The sequence below is a fragment of the Podarcis raffonei genome, chromosome 4, assembly GCF_027172205.1.
Source record: "Podarcis raffonei isolate rPodRaf1 chromosome 4, rPodRaf1.pri, whole genome shotgun sequence".
NCBI classification, from domain to species: Eukaryota; Metazoa; Chordata; class Lepidosauria; order Squamata; family Lacertidae; genus Podarcis; species Podarcis raffonei.
In genome coordinates, this window is record NC_070605.1 from 69691339 (window position 1) to 69712721 (window position 21383).

Consider the following 21383-nt stretch of genomic DNA (forward strand, 5'->3'; position numbering starts at 1 on the left):
CCCCATTACCACCTCCAGGCTCAGGAACAATCACAGTTTCATCTAGTTCAGATGGCATAGATCAGTGATGGCCAAACTTGGCCCTCCGGCTGTTTTGGGACTACAATTCCCATCATCTCTAGCTAACAGGACCAGTGGTGAGGGATGGTGGGAATTGTAGTCCCAAAACAGCTGGAGGGCAATGTTTGGCCATCACTGGTATAGATGAATGCAATCCCCATGATGGTGGACAAAACCTCAAATCCTGATGACTGCTCACAACAGCTTCATATAGATGCTAAACAACATAGCGGACAGAATAAAATCTATATGAATCCACAGCACAACTCTTATGGGACCAGGGAGGAGTCCCCCAATGCTGTTGTCTAATAACAGCCCTACAGGTTTGACTGAAAACACCACATCATGGTGCCTACAACTCTCTACCTGCTCCAGGAGGTTACCATGGCTGATGGCACCAAAGCCTCTGAATGGATCAACAGGGTCATCACATGCTTCGTATTCCTCTCTCAAGATAGCTCACTAACCAGAGCTCTCTCAGTACTAAAACAGAATCAAAAGCCAGACTGAAATGGGTCCAAATAATATTTTGTGAGTACTCAGAAAATGTGATTTCCTCACAATTAAAGCACCATCTTGAGGGAAGATGTGACGAATGAAAAAAATGAAGAGTTAGTAAACGTAAAAGATGTTGCTACCAAAAATCCTTGATTCACTTTCTTCAAAGTAAGTTCTATTGAAATTAGTGTGGTTTAACTGGGGGGCGGGAATGAAAAGAGTAGGGATAACAAATACCCCAGTTTGGATGGTGACCGCCAAAGAATCAATGAACCAAACACTTCTGATTTACCACGGATGAGTGAATTTGGCAACGACTCGCTCAAGGACCATTGACATTTCATGTTGGTCATGAAATTTTTGAGACTAAAACTCTGGAGGCTTGCTCTGTGTGGTATAGGAAGTACTGAAACATTCAAAGAGAATAAAAGAAGGAAGCGGGAATATAAGAAAGAAAGAAAGAAAGAAAGAAAGAAAGAAAGAAAGAGGCAAGCAGGCAAAAATCTGGAAGCACTCACTTATTCTTTGAAGCCGGACCTAAGTAGATCTGAAGAAAAGAGATGGAAGATTGCCACATAAGCATGGTCAAGGGTCACTTAAGTTTAGGAAGCATGGAGCAAAAGCATTGCAAAAGTTTACGTTTTCTTCCTTCTGGGCTGAAGCCAGCAGGAGTGTTTTGGACAGGTGTGACAAGGTGCAGGTGAGGCAGCAAATGTTCAGAGCCAATGACAGATCATGTGGGGTGCATTCAAGACTGGGCTAGACTCACTGAAAGCAGGAAAATTAGTTTCTTCCAGCATTTGTTAAATTCTGAAGGTGGAGGTGTGTGTGTGTGTGTGTGTGTGTGTGTGTGTGAAGTCTGGCCCATATGGTCTGTGCTAATTTCTGCAGGGATAGGAGGCCTTCTGCAACCCTTGCATGTGGTGTGATGGTGGAGGGTCCTCCTGGGCTGCAGGTAGTCCTGGCAAGGATTTAAAAAGTCTTCAGATGAGGGCAGAGTTATCTCCTTACAAGAAGGGGATGGGGGCCTTGGGCTCCTACATGAAAATCTTCAGTGGGGCAGTCATTTTTCTATCTGCCTTAGATGGGGATTCAGGAACGCCACCTTCTTCACCCTAGGAGTCTTCAGAACTTTCCATCGAAGGGTGAGAGGGATTGTAGTCCCGGGCCATGACATATGGAACCACTACTGACAAACAACAAGCTATTCATGTATTTACTTGGAGCCTTTATAGGATGAGTTTTCTCAAATGATTTCATAGCAGTTTACAAAAATTCAAGTAAAAAAAAAGAAGACAAAGAATGGTGGCCTCTTGCATTGCAGTGAATAGGAGATGGCAGTGGATCGGTATTTTGTACATTACGCAAGGAAGTATATCATTTCACTTGAAAGGATTAGGGAGGTGCTAATATTTTGCAATGATTCCCCGACCAGTTTTTAATGGGATTTAAACACTATTATCTTATTAGACACTGTTTGGAAGAGCTATACTCCTACTTCCTACTTTATCCCCCCTGCCTCATCAAGCCATCACAAATAGTGCATACTGCTGCATCTACAACACTTGGAAAGTATAATTGCCATGAAATCACTATCTTTTTTCACATCTGATAGAGGCAACTGCAGGGATCTTTTTTTATTTTTGCTACTTTGTTATGAGCTGCCTTCTTCAGATGAAAACAGGCAATTTTTAAAAGAAATAAATGCAGCAGTAGATAAAATTGGGGGGGGGGGAGATGGTCTTCAAGAATAATCTTCTTTTATTTTTATTTTACATAATCTGCTTAATATCACTTGGAGCAACCCGCCCGTAAGATTTGTTACAGGAACACCTTTAACAAAGAGTGAACAGTGTGAATAATTCAAGGCAAGGTTTTTAAGGTAGATAAAACCTGTTGCCTCTGTAATCTAGGCTTATCCAGGAAGACAGAACGCTTTCACTACATTATCAAGCTATGATCAAATATTAATCCTGCGGTTCTGTATTCCCACACTATGAGTAACGAGAAATAAAATTAAAGTTAAATAATTAATTGGGTTCTGAGAGACCAAAGTGTCAAACCATAAGAGAAGGCTGCCTGTTGCATCTTTGCATGAATCGAGAACGCAACCACCCCGTGCTACCGGGAGAGGGGGCAGACTCAAAACAGAGAAAAGCAGAAATAAATAAATAAGAATAAAAATAAGAAATTATTATTTATACCCCACCCATCTGGCTGGGTTTCCCCACTCTGGGCGGCTTCCAACAAAATATTTAAAACACAATAAAACATCAAACATTAATAACTTCCCTAAACAGGGCTGCCTTCAGATGTCTTCTAAAAGTCAGATAGTTGTTTATTTCATTAACATCTGATGGGAGGGTCTTCCACAGGGTGGGCGCCACTACCGATAAGGGTAAGGGCTTTTTCGGAGAGGAAAGGTGGTTTTTACTTTTTCACATTCTAAAATAAAAGGTTAAGTGTAAGAATGGCATGTGCTTCAGGGATCAAACGTTAGGGAAATAATGCTTTTTTAATTAGCGGCAGAGTACGAATTGGTACCGGAGGCTATATGAAACTACACAGACCTCATAGGCATCAAGATTTCAGGACTATGCAATGCTTAGTCATTTATTCCTGAAGTTCAGATATGAAAGAAGAAATATATGATGGCTAACCATCTTTTTTTTTAAGCTAGTCACTACGTTTTAGAAAGATAACCTGCAACTGACTCTGTGAAAACAATTACAGTAACTTTTCATATAAAGGAACGTGGAAAGCATGCTTGATCAAATATTTACCCCCTGAATTGAATGAAATGCTGAATTGAAAACTTTATATTAGTAAGTTTGCTTCTGAATTTTTCACGTGTTATAAGACTTCAGACTTTGGATTCAAAAAGGTGCCTGGCCTTTTGTCAGAAAAAGGAAAACCTTTGGATTCTACCCATGGTGGTAATTTTTGACAACTGAGGAAAATTTTGTTCAGCTGATCATTTTTAAAAAGTGCTGGAATTAAATGGTGCGTTTGTGTATGTGAATCTACTCCCCCCCCCCACAAAACCCCACCTCAGTAGCGTCCCATTCATATTTTTTTAATGAGAAGCTAGAGCCACAAACCAAAATTTCTCTGCCCAGTTCCACACTGCCTGCAGAGGCCCCAGGTCAAGCAACAATCCTTAACTGATGGGGGAAGTCACAATTCCTCACATCTTAAGAGCTGTAGCTCTCTGCTTCTGTTCCAGTCCGGAAGTGAACAGTGACAGCCCTTTGCACTACATGGTGTTTCACAGTACTTGGGGCTTGCTGGAGCTTGTCTGGCAGACAGAAGCAGCTGTTTGCAATTCACGCCCTAAGTTATAATATGTTGTTCGTAGTATGAAAACATTCTAGAGACTCTACCATGCCTCCTGACACTGACTTTTAGACATTTCAGATTATTATAATTTATGAATAACTTTTTACATTCATCTCAAAAATTACACACATGCCATAAAAGCAGCTAAAAACAAGTTTTAAAGCAGTATGAAAAGCCAGAGATAGGTATAGTTCAGTTGGCTAGACTTTAACCCAGGGGTCAGCTACCTTTTTCAGCTGTGGGCCGGTCCACCATCCCTCAGACCATGTGGTAGGCCGGACTATATTTTGAATTTTTTTAAAAAATGAACAAATTCCAATGCCACACAAATAACCCAGAGATGCATTTTAAATAAAAGCACACATTCTACTTATGTAAAAACATGCTGTCCGCGGGCCGGATTTAGAAGGCAATTGGGCCGCATCCGGCCCCCAGGCCTTAGGTTGCCTGCCCTTGCTTTATCCATTAGAGCATGGTGTTGGTAACGCCAAGGTTGCAGGTTCGATCCCTGCAAGGGACAGCAGCACATTCCTGCATTGCAGGGGGTTGGAAAAGATGATCCTCAGGGTCACTTCCAACTCTTGTTTGTTTGTTTCTAAAGGGAGAAACCATTTCATCATTACTCATTTGTTGTATGTATGTACATACAACCACAAGCTAACAGTGGCTGCCCAACACTTGACCTCTACCCAAACAAAAAGTTTGCAGAAGTATAGTTGCTACAGCAATGCAGTAGAACGAACTGAACACTCTTAGAATTTACACATATGAACTGATATTGGCCAACTGAACATATACAGTGCTGCTGCTGTTTTATTTCAAGAACAGGCAACCATTCTCTTAAGTTTGTTTCTTGGCAATGCAGAGGACTGCTTTGGAAAGGGTGATCAGGAGTTCTTCGTGCACAGCCCTTCTGATATCATGCAAAGCATGAACTAAAGGTATAATTAATTATTTGCAGGAGGAAAGGATGCTGAATAGCCACGGGGGAAGAAAGGTACCTTTAAATATAAACATGGTGGTAAACAAAAGTTCAGATTTAAAAACTTGTCTGGGGGAACAGGCATTAGAGAGCAATTTTTTTGCAAATTTCTCAGAAACATATGACCCAGACATTCAGTTGCAAAGCTTCTTTCTATTGCGGAGTTATTAATTGGTAACATGAATCCTCTATAGTGGTGTAGTGTTACACTGAAGCCCTTTATTCTACTCCATCCAGAAACAGGACACTTTCTTTTTCTTCTTCAGGACAATTAACTAGATTAGAAACTAATGGATGAAGCTCCTCAATTATATACAAGGTTAAGAGCACATTAATTTGGTTTCCTTGCGAATTTATAAGGCACTGGGTAATCTAACCAACCCAAGGCATCTTCACTTGGAAGAACAGAAGACAACCACTCCACCATGTTTTCTGAAAAAACTAACATTTCATCTGCACGTCCAGTTAAAATATGCACACAGACTTTCAGTATGACACAATCCCGTTTCCTAAAAAGAATGTGCTAGTATATTTCAAATACGGATGGGGGCCCTTGGCTCTCCAGTTCTGGCTCTGCAACATATTTGATTGACAAAGTAACTGTTGGGGTCAATGACGTCCAGGGGTCCGGCACACTTCTCTTGCGCAGCTCTGGTCTTCCCCCCTGGGACCTTTGACTCAGCAGAGCGTAAAACACAGCGGAAGCAGAAGCAGAAACGTTCTTCGTGTGAAGGCAATAACTCAGGCTGAAACGCAGCAGTCTCCTTATCTTAAAGTCTTTATTCCTTAGCAAAACACAACATCTATAAATCTCCTGGCGACAGAGCGGACATGTCGCTTGCTCTCTCAACGGAGCTAACACGCACACTGAAAGAACACAGTAAACCACTCCCTTCAGTGTTCTAAGCCCGCCCTCAGAATGTGAGGCGTCATCACTCAGAACTCTTAACCCTGTAAGTTCTGAGCCTCTCCTAACACCCCCTCTCGAATCACGTTCTGAGAGGACTTCTGAGTGTTCAACACCTTCCCCATTGCCTTCCGCCCCTTCCTGGCATCGTTGTTAGGCACCTGTTGAACCTCACAAACCTCAGGTTCGCACTGTGCGAAACCAACCCACGCATTTGTGACTTGAAACCTCTCAGGTGGAATTCCCTTTGTAGCCCGCGATGACCGCCTGGGCACAAACTGGGGTGCTCCTCTTGACCCACTGGGGCCAGTGTGTGCGTCTTCCTCATCAGAAGACTCCCCCTCTGACTTGACACGTCTGTGAGCTTTCTCCATTATGCGCACAGGAGATGAGGGCTCACTCTTGGACACTCCCTTAACAACCTGTGGAGACGCCCTACTCTGTTCAGGGACCTGGTCTCCACCAGCAGGTTCAGGCTCTGGCTCTCCTTCCTCCTCAGAGTCAGACAGACAATCTGAGTGAACGTCAGAGCGCGCTTTGCGCCTTGCCCAACCATCCTGCTCAAAGAACTCAGCCTGTTTACTGACCAGAAGCTTGGTCTGATCACCTTCTGGGTATGCGAATCTCCACCCTTTTGTCGCAGGCTCATATCCACAGAAGATCATTTCCTGGTACCTTGGACCACCCTCCTGCTGCAGAAACTTTGGTACAGGCACCATGGCTCTGCTACCAAAAGTGCGAAAGAAATGCACAAGCGGCTTCTGCTGATGAAGCAGGAAATACGGGGTGTCACCTACCACTGCATTGTAGCACCTGTTCATCGTGAAATTGGCCGTTTTTACTGCCTCCCCCCAGAAACTTTGAGGCAAACCAGAGTCATCCAGTAGAATCTCGGATGCTCGAACCAGAGCTTTACTCCTAAGCTCTGCCACGCTACTCTCCTGAGGAGAAGTCACCTTGTGACGTATCCCCCTCTGGCGAAAAAAACCCTTTAGAGCAGACCCAGTGACCTCTGAACCTCGGTCAAACTGGAAACCTTGCACCTTGGTGGAGAACCTTAGTTCTACCTCTGCAACCCAATCTTTGATAAGTTGAGTTGCCTCCTCCTTTGTTTTCAGCGTGAACGCCCATGCGTTCTGCGTATAATCATCTGTCAGCACCATCAGCCACTTGGCCTTGCCCAGACTTGGCTGTGGCATATCAGAAAGGTCTGCATGCACAAGCTCAAAAGGCTTTGTGGTTACCCTCTCCACTCTGGGATAACTGCATCCCTTGCTCTTGGCTTTTCTACAAGCCCTGCAATTTAGGGTTGCACCACATTCTCTTACCTTGCACCCTTTGGTGCATTCTGATAACATCTGCAAGTCTTCACAAGACCCATGTGCAATCCTCTTGTGCCACACGCATGCACATGAAACATGAGTGTTCCCCACTCCCTTTTCCTCCAGTGGAGTTTCCAGAACAAAGAGGTTGTTCTGATTTTTCTCAACACGTACCAGTTGCTTCCCCCCTCTGGAAATTGTACAGACATTGTTTTCAAAACTCACTGAATATCCCTCCTGTAAAAGGCACGGTACAGATAGCAGGCAATGTTTTATCTCAGGGAGAACATAAACCTTCAATTCAGCCTGTAAAAAAGAGACAAACATGTTAGAAACATGGGTTATACGTCCCTGTGAACCTGTAGCAAATTTAACTGTTTTCTCAGTTGAAACAGCCTTGCAGTTCCACATTTGTCCATCAGGTGGCGCTGTTACCAAATGGGCATTCGCAGCCGAGTCAACAACCCAACGTAGGACTCTCCCCCCTCCGGAGTTGTCCTTCTTTGTTGCCTTAGCAACTGACTTCCTGCTGCCCCCGACCTTGGGGCGTTCGCTGCAGGTGTTCTCCAAAACAGCCATCGAAGCAGTCAGCTGATAAGCCTTCCCACGCCTGCTCCCTCTGTTGCCATGGAAACCCGGCTGGTTCCCATGGGAAGCGACCTTGGAAACATCCTGCCCTGGCTCCCTTGCTCTCTGTGGGCAGTTGCGACGCAGGTGTTCAGCCGAGGCACAAACAAAACATCGCCTAGTGGAAAACTTTGCAAACTTGCCTTTGGTCTTCTCTGCCCCCCCAACCTTTCCAGCAGCACTCCTGTTCGAGGCTTCTCTGCTGTTGGGAAAATGGCTTTTGGCTTCTGCTGTGGTGTCTCTGCAAACCCCCTCCAGCTCCTGCCAAACAGCCTGGGCACTCTCAAGACCCTTGGAATGGCCTGCAACCCCATTCTCTGGTGCAAAGCTCTTCTCTTCTCTCAGCTGTTCTCCAGCACGCAGCTCACGTGTAGGGGCATTCTGGCAGCCCTCCAACACAGTCCCAGCCCCCTCTGGGCCTTCTGGGCGTCCCTCAGCCCCTCCTGGGCCTCCAGCCCCCTCTGGGCTTCTTGCTTCCTCAGAGCAATTCTCAGCCCCCTCTGGCCTGGCTCCCACTGTCTTCTTCAGTGCCTGCCTTCTCCTGGCCCAGGGCTTGCTCCCGTCCACCTTATCAAAAGGAATTGACGACTTCTGGCTGTCTGCCATCTCTCCCCCGGGGCCCGGCTTACTTACGAGTACCTCCCGGTCCGGCAGATCTCAGCTCCTCCTAGCGAACTCCTGGCTGGCACCAGCTACTCCTTAGCTGGCCTTTGGTGGCTGCTCCTCAGCCGATTCTGCCTGCAGTTTCACTTCCCAGCGTCTCATCAGCTGGCCTTTGGCTGCTGGCCTCTCACACGCACGAACGTTGCTTATCTTTATTGCTGACCTCCATAACCTGTTGGGGTCAATGACGTCCAGGGGTCCGGCACACTTCTCTTGCGCAGCTCTGGTCTTCCCCCCTGGGACCTTTGACTCAGCAGAGCGTAAAACACAGCGGAAGCAGAAGCAGAAACGTTCTTCGTGTGAAGGCAATAACTCAGGCTGAAACGCAGCAGTCTCCTTATCTTAAAGTCTTTATTCCTTAGCAAAACACAACATCTATAAATCTCCTGGCGACAGAGCGGACATGTCGCTTGCTCTCTCAACGGAGCTAACACGCACACTGAAAGAACACAGTAAACCACTCCCTTCAGTGTTCTAAGCCCGCCCTCAGAATGTGAGGCGTCATCACTCAGAACTCTTAACCCTGTAAGTTCTGAGCCTCTCCTAACAGTAACTTTTCATACCTGACACTATATTATATTCAGAAAGTTGATGAGGATGAACACTGGTCTTCAACACATGTGTGGACATGCACTACTGAACAGTGGCCTAATTCAAAGTGTGCCACAGCAGCAGTACTACCACTATAGGTAGAAAAAGAAAATGAAATGAGGCCAGAAGTGCATGTTTGGGTTTAAGGTAGGGCCTAGGTCTGGAAAGGTTCAAAATTACTGGCACTGACTATGCATTTAACATTCCGTAGATGGGACTCCCCAAGTGTACCTCTTAAACACTTGTTACTGACACCAGAAAAAGCTGCCTTTTGTAATGGGAGTATTTTTATTTTATTTGTTTGCTTATTAAATTTGTATACTGTACCGCCCTATATTGGTAGATCTCAGGGCGGTTCACAACATAAAATCATAATAGGAAAAAGCACAGAATACATAATAAAAACAAAAGCCAATACAATCCAATAATCCCCACTTCCACAACACATTTTTAAAGGGCATTGGCTGTCAATCAGCCAAAGGCCTGGTTGAAGAGGAGTGGTATTGCCTGGTCCCCAAAGGTGTATAATAAAGGCGCCAGCAGAACTTCCTTAGGGAGGGCATTCCACACGCAGGAGCCACTGCAGAAAAGGCCTATTCTTGTCCTGCCACCTTCTGGACCTTTCATCCACAATTTGATATACAGATTTATTAAATATGCATGTTTAGAGCAAGCCACAGTTCCATGAACAATGGGAAACTGTGGCTGGTTCAAAAGCAAAATAGGAAGCTTTTGGTGTGCTCTTCTCATTCATAAAGAAGAGATGGGTTAGGGGGAACATACAAACCCAAGGGCCTGCATAGGCTTATAAAGGTAAAGGGACCCCTGACCATTAGGTCCAGTTGTGGCCGACTCTGGGGTTGCGGTGCTCATCTCACTTTATTGGCCGAGGGAGCCAGCATGACTAAGCCGCTTCTGGCGAACCAGAGCAGCGCACGGAAACACCGTTTACCTTCCCGCTGGAGAAGTACCTATTTATTTACTTGCACTTTGAGGTGCTTTCGAACTGCTAGGTTGGCAGGAGCAGGGACCGAGCAACAGGAGCTCACCCTGTCGTGGGGATTCGAACCGCTGACCTTCTGATCGGCAAGTCCTAGGCTCTGTGGTTTAACCTACAGCGCCATCTGCATAGGCCTATACAGTACCTTTAATAGCAAACCATGGTTTGCGAATTTGTTTAAACTGGATGTTCGTATGTTAAAGACCAGCCTTATGTTTCCATAAGCCTTGTGTTATGAAGGCTGTTTTCCCCACAGCATCCACTGGCACAGAGCTCTGCACATATTCCGGGATCTTTTTTCTAGCTATATGGCAGATGAAGCATTGCATTTAGAAGGATTTTTTTCTCAGCAAATGCAGTACAACTTGCAATGCTCATAGGAAAAGCCCTAGCAGCCAACACATAAACAATTTACGTGCTTTACAAATACGAACCTTGTCTGTTTGGTGATACTTTAGAACATTATTCCTGTAGTAGTCTAAACATGGAGGGAAATATGCATCGCATTAATCTAAAGAAGTGCTTGGAGCAGGAAAATATTATTACTCAGATTTCTACAAAAGAAAGGGACTAACAAGCTGACACAAAAGTGCTACAGTGGAGGATTTTATCCTAAAGGCTAATGTAATGCAAATATTTGGTTTGGCACAGACCACTTTAAAAAACACAGTGTTAAATGCACTAACAGTGCAGTCTTATGTGGACTACTCAGAAGTAAGCCCCATTTGCTTCAATGGGGTTTACCACCAGGAATAAATATATAAATACACACACTCTCTATATATGCCTAAAGCAGTCATTCTTCTGCATTGGCTTGAAAACAAGCAATTTTCTCAAAAAGTAAAAACAAGAGTAGATTTTTTTCATTAAGAACAGCTGAATGTTAATTACACTTAAGGCATCTCCTTATAAAAACAACTTGTCAGAATCTAGGAGCGGCCACATTAAACTAGCTCACTCGACAGAAATGACCTTTCACATAGAACAACAGCTCAATTGAAGGTGGCCGAGTAAAGTCTGGACTAGCAAGACAGAGGAGTACAACTGGGAAAGTCCCTAACAATCATTATTACATTGGTGGGATCTCAAACTGTGATGCGGACTGTCAGTCCCATGAAGTTTTCTTGTTACGTTTAACAATGCTGGCTAACAAATGGATGAACTCAAGTTTGCAAAAGTTGGCCTGGTGCACACGACACGGTAAACCAAACTATGGCTTACCGTGGCCACATAAACATGCAGGGTTCTGGACAGGATTTTGTGGTTCTTTTTGTCCTAGCTCCACACTGGGCTAAACCTTAGTGTGTTATTCAAAGCAGGACTCAAGGCTTGTTTTGGGCTACAGCTTGTGGTTAGTGAGGACTAAGCTTGACCTTGAGTCCTGAGTTTGGGTTACATGTTAAGCCAAACCCTGACTTAGCTCACCAGAGAGGACCAAAGTGGTTGCAAGCGCTTCTCTGTGAGCCCACAACATTTGCATGGTCCTGGTAAGCCATTGTTCGGCTTACTGTGTTGTGCAAACCAGGCCAAGGCACCATACACAATGCACTTCAGTGCTTTCTAAAAGTCTTCTAACCAAAAGATGCAAAGAAAATGTAGCATGGCATCCAACTAAGTCACTGGCTCAGAATGACTAAAGAATATGACTCTGCATTTCTATCATGCCTTAAAAAGAAGATAAAGACATATCCTCCACACATTATTTTAAACCCACCATTCCTCTAAGGCGGAGCTTTCCAAACTTTTCATGTTGGTAACACACTTTTTAGACATGCATCATTTCGCAACAAAGCAATTCAGTTTTACAGTGATACCTCGGGTTAAGTACTTAATTCGTTCCGAAGATCCGTTCTTAACCTGAAACTGCTCTTAACCTGAAGCACCACTTTAGCTAATGGGGCCTCCTGCCGCCGCCGCGCCGCAGTATCACGATTTCTGTTCTTATCCTGAAGCAAAGTTCTTAACCTGAAGTACTATTTCTGGGTTAGCGGAGTCTGTAACCTGAAGCGTATGTAACCTGAAGTGTATGTAACCTGAGGTACCAGCAAACTGGAGGTTACACCAATACCTTTCCAGCTCTGGGAGGAGCGTGGGGAGAGTTCACGCGACACACCTACACATTGCAGCCAATACAATAACGTGTTGTGACACACAGTTTGGAAAGCTCTGCTCTAAGGAGCTAACAGAGATTTTTAGCTTCACAACAATCCTGTAAGCAAGGTTACAGGCATCTAAACACAGAGGGTTCCTGCCTGATGCTATTAGGCAAGGCCTTTCAAAGCATAGACGCTGCCACACTTAAAAGAGCAACTTCTCACAGAGGCACATGAAAGGTGCATTATTAAAACTCGTCTAAAAATGAACCTACCATGATAAACATGCAGAATGCAAGAAGCAGCCTGGATGAAATCTGCTTGAACTGTCATGAGTCTTGCCTCCCACAGTCTTCAGTGCCAAACACAAACCAGGGAGACTATTTAAAGAAAACAACAAAACCTACTATTTTCAAGCTATGCTTTAAACACACACACAGGTCACAAAATGGGAGTATTTTACAGATCTCTGAAAAATACATAAGCATTTACAGGTGTTTATAGTTACAAAATAAGCTAGGTTGTGGAGAAATGGGGACTGTTTTTTATTTCCTTGACTGGCTGTGCCGTAATTTATTTAGGAGTTCACCTTAAACTCAAGGTTATTGTGTATTACTGGCCCCAAGCAGAGTTATTTGAACACATGCCAACCCTGAGCAATAAGTTACTGGATTTCATGCTCCATGAGGGGTATTTTAAACATAATTCATGGCCTTCGTTTCAGATCAAAAGCACCAAAGGAGTGCAGAGAATTAGATTACAGATATTACAGACTGACTAAAGGAGTTAGGGAAGGCAAAGTCACAGTCACCTACCTTCAGAATACATTCCTCCATGTGTATATGTGTGTACGCACACAAACACAAAGCAGTAAAGTTAAACTTTGCATTTTAACAATATTGCCTCAGTTATAAAAGTTCGCAATTAACTCCAGCAGTCTCGTGTCCCTCGTCTGTCTTAATTTAAGATGGGATGTTGTTTTCTGCTGTTGCCCGTTTTGTATTACAAAAAAAAAAAAAAGAATGCCACAGAGCTGGAAAATGCTCAGGAAAGTGCAATCAAAAGGATGAGGGTGCAATTCCTCTATGAGGGAAGGCTTGCTTTTTAGCTTACCCAAAAATGGCAAGACGGGACAGGACAAAGGTTTCTACAAGGTGTGGGCAGCGTTTCTCCTCTCATAACTGGAGAACCCACGATCATCCAATGATGCTTAATTGTATGAGATGCAAGACAGACAAAAGGAAGCACATGCTTCAACTATGGAACTCACTGCAACAAGAGGTGGCGACAATACCAACCCAGAGAGCTTTAAAAGGAAATCAGACAAATTCACAAATGATATGCTACTAACAAGCATGCCCCTAAATACTAGTCACTGGGAAACAACAGTGGGCAAGGGCTATTGTCTTCACATTTGTGTACTTGCCATGTGATTGATACAGGGTGCTGAATTAGATATCCCTTTACTAGGACTCTTCTTTACTCAGAGTAGATACTAAATAAGCTCCTTCTCTCTCTCTCTTAGAATTATGCTTCTTCCCACTCAAAACCATGCAGTACCCAAAGTACTGCATGAAACAGGAATGTATTTGCTGAAACATCAATATCCATTTTAAAAGGCGCAACCAACTTCCTCTGGTTCTTTTCCTTTTTTCTCAAGCCAGCTGCATCTGTACCTTAGGGATGTCCTTCCCACTTAGAAAAACATGCAGCGTTGCCAATATTCTCAGATTTCTCTCCTGGACAGAACATTTATCAGAAACGCATGTCTGAGCCAATGTTCAAGCTAAATTCTAAGTAGTAAATTTATTTGCTCAGCACCATTGTTCATTTCAAGGAATCAGCCACTTATGTGAATAAATTAGCAAAGTGAGCCTCTTATCCTAACTTTGAAAGCAGTTCTGTGAGAACCAAGAGTGTATCATCCCTCACAACTATCCAAATAAATACAGTGGACGCTTGGGTTGCGAACGTGATCCGTGTGGGATGCATGTTTGCAACCCACAGTGTTTGCAACCTGCAGCAGCGCATCTGCACATGCGCAGGTTGCGATTTGGCGCTTCTGCACACGCGCAAAGCGTGATTTAGCGTTTCTGCGGATGCGCGACTGCCGAAACTCGGAAGTAACCCGTTCCAGTACTTCTGGGTTTTGGCAGGTACGTAACCCGAAAAAACGCAACCTGAAGCAGCTGTAACCCGAGGTATGACTGTAATAGCACTAGAATTCAGTGAATACCTCCTATCCCAGGACCAACTGCAAATAAAGTACTGCAAATAAAGAATAATATGTAACTATGCCTTTGTAAGCAAAGCATGTGTGTGACAGAGCCAGTGTGGTGTAGTGGTTAAGAGCGGTAGTCTCCTAATCTGGGTAACCGGGTTCGCGTCTCCGCTCCTCCACATGCAGCTGCTGGGTGACCTTGGGCCAGTCACACTTCTTTGAAGTCTCTCAGCCCCACTCACCTCACAGAGTGTTTGTTGTGGGGGAGGAAGGGAAAGGAGAATGTTAGCCGCTTTGAGACTCCTTAAAGGGAGTGAAAGGCGGGATATCAAATCCAAACTCTTCTTCTTCTTCTTCTTCTTTTCAGCTCTAAAGGGGGGCGGAATGGGGCAAGGCAGAACAGACAAGAATGGACTTCCATGCATCCTGCTAACGTGCACAGTGGCCAGAAATGGAACCTCAGCATAGGTGGGAATTCTCCCATAAGCCAATAAGGCCTATTAGCATTTTTAGTAACTTCTGAAGTATAGCAGCAGGTAGTAGTGAAATCTCAATCACAACAAGGCAAACATCTGCTTGGCCTAGGAATCTTTTCTTCCTATGTACATAAAAATGTAAGTCCATCATCACACAACCCCCATTGAAGGATCTGTAGTGCTGCAATACCATTGAGCAAAAGGGCATTTATGATTTTTGAAATGATTTCCCATGAAATCCCTCTTTTGAGTCCTGTGTCTCATACTCCTGAGACACTAGTGATTCTTAAGTAGTAAATTATAAGTTAGTGGGTCCTGCAGATAAATATTCAAGTTGCTGGTGGTTTATGCATTAGGTGTGCATGAGGTAGGAAGGCAAATTATTGCTCGATGTGCAACCAATGTTCATATTCCTCCTGGCCATGAGCTTCTCCCAAATGAGAATGCCCATCCTTTTATATTTAAGGGATAGCTATATTTAAACCAGAATTTTATGCAAAACAGAAGGTAATGTGTTAAGTTTTACTGATATCCATCTGTGCATACTTTCTGAAGTAGACTTAGTGGCACCAAAAGCCTGGCTAGAAGATCACAGGAAACGTAGTATGACCTATACATTTATTTATTTCTAGAAGTATTTATTTACTTACTATCCTAAGGACCTCTTCTCACATTATATTAGTAGTACTAAGAAAGCTGAAACAGGTCTAATTTGTTCTCATGCCTTAGTACAACTAACAAAACACAAAGCTGTCCCTTCCCAATTACATCATCTAGCTGGACAGAAGGAATTCTTCCTACCGCAATATTGGTTGGCTGAACACAGTGTAAAAGTGTGAATGCAACAAACAGGCGTTTTACAAGTGCACCTATATGATACACATGTTTTTGGAGAGTTGGAATTGGCCACTCTTCAATGCACACTTGGTGACAAAGCTGAATCTCCTGAATGTGTGAAAGAGAAGCAGGGTAGAATTACTTGATTTGTTGAGCAAATAGCATGAGGCCCTTATCAGTTCACACAGCTTCTTGTTGGCCCACAAGCAAACGGACAGTAACAATATCAAAGTGTTAAATTAAACTAACATTTATTTATTTTTTCAAAATATACCAACACAAGCATTGCATAAACACTGTAACTTTTATAGCTAGAGACAGGAGGAAAGGTAATGTCGCAAAATCCCATAACGTTCTGGTAAGTAGGTTTTATATGAATATGTAAAAGGTAAAGGGACCCCTGACCATTAGGTCCAGTCGTGGCCGACTCTGGCGTTGCGACGCTCATCTCGCTTTATTGGTCGAGGGAGCCGGCGTACAGCTTCCGGGTCATGTGGCCAGCATGACTAAGCCGCTTCTGGCGAAACCAGAGCAGCGCACAGAAACACCGTTTACCTTCCCGGTGGAGCGGTACCTATTTATCTACTTGCACTTTGACGTGCTTTCGAACTGCTAGGTTGGCAGGAGCAGGGACTGAGCAACGGGAGCTCACCCCGCCGCGGGGATTCGAACTGCCGACCTTCTGATCGGCAAGTCCTAGGCTCTGTGGTTTAACCCACAGCACCACTCGTGTCCCTCATATGAATATGTGGTGCTACCTTAATTCAGTCAGTGCAGACACACACTGCCTCAATGCATCCAGCTCTGATTTGCAGCAGAGAGAGGTTCCAAGGCCTGCTTTAACTGGACATATTGATGATTGTGCTTAGGAAATGCTCTGTTACTGCTGAGATATTCTTCCATGTATTGCAGCCAGGTGGATCCTGTTACCAGGTAGGAAAGTGGAAGGGTATAACATGTCTCATAAAATAAATCTTTAATGTCTCTCTGGCAAGATGCATGTCACTGCACACAAGAATCTCCACAAATTTACCTGCTGGTTTGAGGGGCAGGATTTTAAAATAGAGTAAATTTAAGCCTCCTCACTAGCGCCACATTTTTAAAGTTTGAGAAACATTCTTGTTACAAAGATACACAAGTCATCCTGAACATAAATCCCCCCAGGATAGCTGGAGATAATTGTCCAATACAACAAAAAAGCATTCCTTGTCATTCCTTCAGATAAACTAAATAAGCTTGACTTGAACATTTCTTTCCACAAGATGCTTGTTAGGTAACTACTTCTTGAATTAATAGGTCACATAAAGATTGAGGAAGCCAATAATGGAAGTCTACTTTTTGAAAAAACAATGTAACTTCAAGCTAGAGTACTAAAACAAACAGAAACAACAACAACAGCTATGTACATTTTAATTAAACAAAGCCATATGGCAGAGGATGCTTGCCCGATAGACTGAATTGTGTCACAAGATGTTCTGTTTCAAGATCATGCAACAATTCCTGGCACTGTTGCTTATAAAAACCCCAGAATTATACCCCTTTTCCCACCACCAAGACACTAAAAAAGTAAAAGGAAACACATTCCTGAGCCCCCACGATAAAAATGGCTCAGCGTGTGGAATGCAAGGCGAACATTCCTGTATGAACTCAAAGGTCTGATTTAACTTTGGAGCAGTAGCCATAGCTTCAGGGAAGGGGGGAAATGGAGACCTTGAATGTTGGTCTTTGCCTCCAAATCCCTTGCTCCCAACACCACCACATTGTCTATCATTGTCTTTTGTAGAAGGGGAAATAGCAGCTTCCTTAAGGCAGGGCACAAAGACAGAATTCATCCCGCATTGTGGGAGAAGAAACCAAATGCTGAAAATATACCTTCTTTGAGGAGAGTCCATTTTACTGACTTTCTTTTTTTACTCTGGAATGAGAAAGACCAAATCTCTCTAAACAAACAAGAGTAATTTATTTACAGTTTGTTAAATTATCTCAGTATCATTGCCAGGAGTGGCTTCCGTCCAGCTTTTAAAAGCCTAAACCATGTGATTTTCTAAAGAACAGAGGTTCTATGGTTTAGAAAACAAATCCCAATGGACAGTTGGCTGGTTTGGAGAAACGCAAAGGGCTCTGTGTTACGAGAGACCATATTTGCAGACAAGGCTGTTCCGTCTCCATGCTTTCCACACCTATGTGAGAAAGGTGAAAGCTTGAAACATGACATTTAAAAAAATGAAATTTAGGCTTAGAAACCATGTGGTTTCTGCTTATATGTTACATTTTTGCCACACATAGACTCTGTGCAAGTGTGATCTCCATGATCGACTTCTGTCGCTCACTGCTCAAGTTTGTCCAAACGGGTCGAGTAAAGAGAAAAAGGCTTGAAAACAAAAACAAAATATTTGCTTCTTGCAACAGCATATTCCCAAAAAGGTGAACAGAACACTGTCCATTTAAAAGCCTATGTGATTAAGTGCTACTTCTCTCTCTCTCTTACACGCCCCCCAGAACAGTTAAATCAACTACCTATTTTGTCTGTCAAAGATAAACATGTATAAGAAATTAATTCTGGGAAGAACCGCCCCCCCCAATTAATTTGCAAATTAAATAAACCAGAAAAAGAAAGCTTTAAAGTGAATTGATCTATTTATGAGAAGTTTCCAGCCACATTGGTCTGTAGGATAATTTTTAAAAATCAACACATTGATGGGACACAATATCTTTATTAGGACAAATCATGAAGCTACAAAGCAGCCAGCAGCCTTTGTAGGATCTTTTTCAGGCTGGTTCATATTAAAGAAAAATAGTGAAGAGGGCTGGCGTAGGCCACAGCAGAAAATTTCAGAATTAACAATGGAAACTCATGAGACGGTTTGCATGGCATGGGGTTGTGGTATATGTGTGGGAGGAAGAAGTGTTACAAGCTTCTCCTGAGTCACCTTTCCACCCCCACCCTCAAAAACACTTGAGCTCTGGGGGTGAGAGTTAGGAAAATTGAAGCCAACAAGATCAATCTACAACCTGCAACAAGATTGTGTCACACTAAAATACAGGCAGAACTGTCAGCAGGACTCCAAAGTGTGAAAACATGGAACTATACTCAGTACTCTGAATACAGCATGACATCAAATCCATTGTTCAACATGGTTGAGCATGGGCCAAAGTGTTCCATGGCTTGGTGGAGCTATAGCCATTTGAGAAATAATGCAGCAGCAGCCCATCTATCATGCAACTCAGTACAGGGAGCAACATTTATCTACCAACCAGATCTACTGAGTTTCTAAAACACGTAACTCACATATCAAAGGCACAATCATCTGGGGAGTCATCGTCTGGGCAGTAAGAATATGTTTTGGCTTTAGATACTGTCTTATTTTCTCTGTTCAAGCCGAGAACATTTCTCCCCATTACATTCTGAACTGTCTAGCATTAAGCCCAGTGCTTTCAATTATATCGTGTTAGTTGCCAGCTTCTGTGCTTCCATGCAAACTCTAGAACAAACCTCCCCACCACACCAAAAAAAAGCTCTCAACCGTAAGAACAAACGACGATCATAACTGAGTTTTTAATGTTTTACAAGATACGATTCTAAACTTTATTTAGGTTCTCATTTTGCGCTGTATGAGTGTAAGATTTGCATGGGGACTGGGCATCTTTCGTAACCATCATTTGGTGCATGTGTGTGTGTGTGTGTGTGGATTCCTGTGCCTAACAGTGGATTCCTGTGCCTAAAAAAACAGAGTTCATTTTCTGTAAGGTGTACGTGTGTGTGTATGCACACATGTACATTTAACAACCTCAGCAACATTACCCCGGTTACCTTAAGCTCCATTAATCTTAATGCAGTCCTGCAAAACAAAACAGTTTCCTTTAACAACCGGATTCTTGACCTTCTGCTACTCTGGTGCATGAATGGGGGTCGTGGTGGAAAGGATACTGTCCAATCCCAACCGAGAGCTGCAGTATTAAAAACAGCACACGTGCCACAGAATAGCCAGGAGAAAAGACAAACTCTTCCCCTGTAACACCACCATGGCAACAGGGCCCGTTTGCATTCCTCTTCCGTGCTCTCAGAGCATTAGTAATTCAAATTCACAGAAAATGTTCTTTTTATAGTATCTGTCTATTATGGAGGTGATCAGGAATATATATATATGCACATCATTTCCAGTACAGGTCAGTCTTCAAAGCCAACCCCAAATATCTAAAAAATGCAAACAGATTTTAGAAGGTGAAGGTGGAAAAGGCAGTTTGTGACAATTATTTTTTTCCTCTCTGTGAAAAACCATCCTGGAGCCTCAGAACTTGGCTTCTTACTAAATTCTTCCCTCACATATATTGAGTAGTTAGTTCTACTGGATAATCAATGAAGAACCGACATGCATTATTGCTATGGATGCTAATTTAAAACTTTTCCCTTTTCCATATTTATTAGAAGCACAACTGCAGTTCAAAATATATCAGAACATTATTTTTTAAAAACTTGTTACAGTGATTCCCAAACTTTTTGCCCACTTGACCATTGCTTGGTTATCTTGGTGTACTACTTCACAATTTTTTCACCTGCCTGTTTTAGCAACTAAAACCATAGAACCATAGTGTTGGCAGGTACCCTAAGGGGTCATCTAGTCCAACCCCCTGAAATGCAGGAATCTTTTGCCAAACATGGGGTTTTTAAACAACAACTCAGAGATTAAGAGTCTCATGCTTTACTGACTGAGCTATACCTGCTAAGCTACATGCACTTCTAGACGCTGTACAATTCTCAACTGAATCTTTTATTGCTTCTTGTATTTCCTTTGTACTGTATTTTTATTATGCTACAATTTGGCTTCCACAGAATTCTAACTGTAATACAATAAAATACAGTATCTAAGAGAGGGGTGGGAAAGAAGCATTAAAAACGCAATCAAAAACAAATAGGAATATTTAATGCAATGGGTGAGCAGTTTCCCATCTTCAACGACGATTCCACAGACCACATGAATGAAGATTATATGGGCCACTGGTGGACTTCATGGGTCATAGTTTGGGAACCCACAGCCTAGGATATAATCACCAAAAAATAAATAAAAATGAAGCTATCCTCTGTTACTGAGGTGCTTCCAGACTAGAGTTTTTAGCACTGCACACTCATTGTTCTCCCACAACGTAACTTTCTCTACTGCAGCAGGAACACCCCCAAAATTTTCTCTCATGTAACTTTTCCACATTGTTAACAGCTAGTGTGGAAGTACTCTGGCTGGTCGCTCACTGTCTGCCATCTCCACTAATAAAGATTTATGCAATGCTTAATTCTATTACTGCAAGCTGTCCAAAGTGTGGGGCAGGGTGGGAAGGGTGTGGAGGAGCTAAAATTACCTTTTTAATAATGCATTATTTAATTTGTGGCTTTAATATGGTTCCAAATAATTCAAGACAGGTACATCAAATAATACATTGCTATACTTAATACAGTCTAGAATAATGATTGTTTACCTCACAAATGTTGTCGTGCAGGTCCACTGTAATGCTTGTGGTTAAAAATTTTTTAAACTCCTTTGTGGGTTGTTGTGATGAGTTTGCAAACAGATCTCTTGTGGAACAGCAGGGATTCCTGTGTAAAGGAGCCCTTATTCCAATAGTCACTTTTCTTGTTCAGGTTAAGGTAAATCTCCTTAAAGTAATTTAGCTTACTGCAATCTCATTTGCCCTGTTAAATGAACATAAGCATATGCTGGAGACACGGCTTCTTTTGTGTAGTTTACACTTATTTCACTGCAAGAGTTTTTTTAGT

General features: G+C 43.0%; 1 protein-coding gene and 1 long non-coding RNA gene across 2 annotated transcripts in view; one reads left to right on the forward strand and one right to left on the reverse strand.

Annotated features, from left to right (window-relative positions):
• Positions 1-21383, reverse strand: part of SHROOM2 (shroom family member 2) — a 116994-nt gene that overhangs the window by 68588 nt on the left and 27023 nt on the right.
• Positions 4671-13963, forward strand: LOC128413225 (uncharacterized). Its single transcript, XR_008330281.1, has 2 exons — positions 4671-4894; positions 13608-13963. It is a non-coding gene; the product is annotated as an uncharacterized LOC128413225 (long non-coding RNA).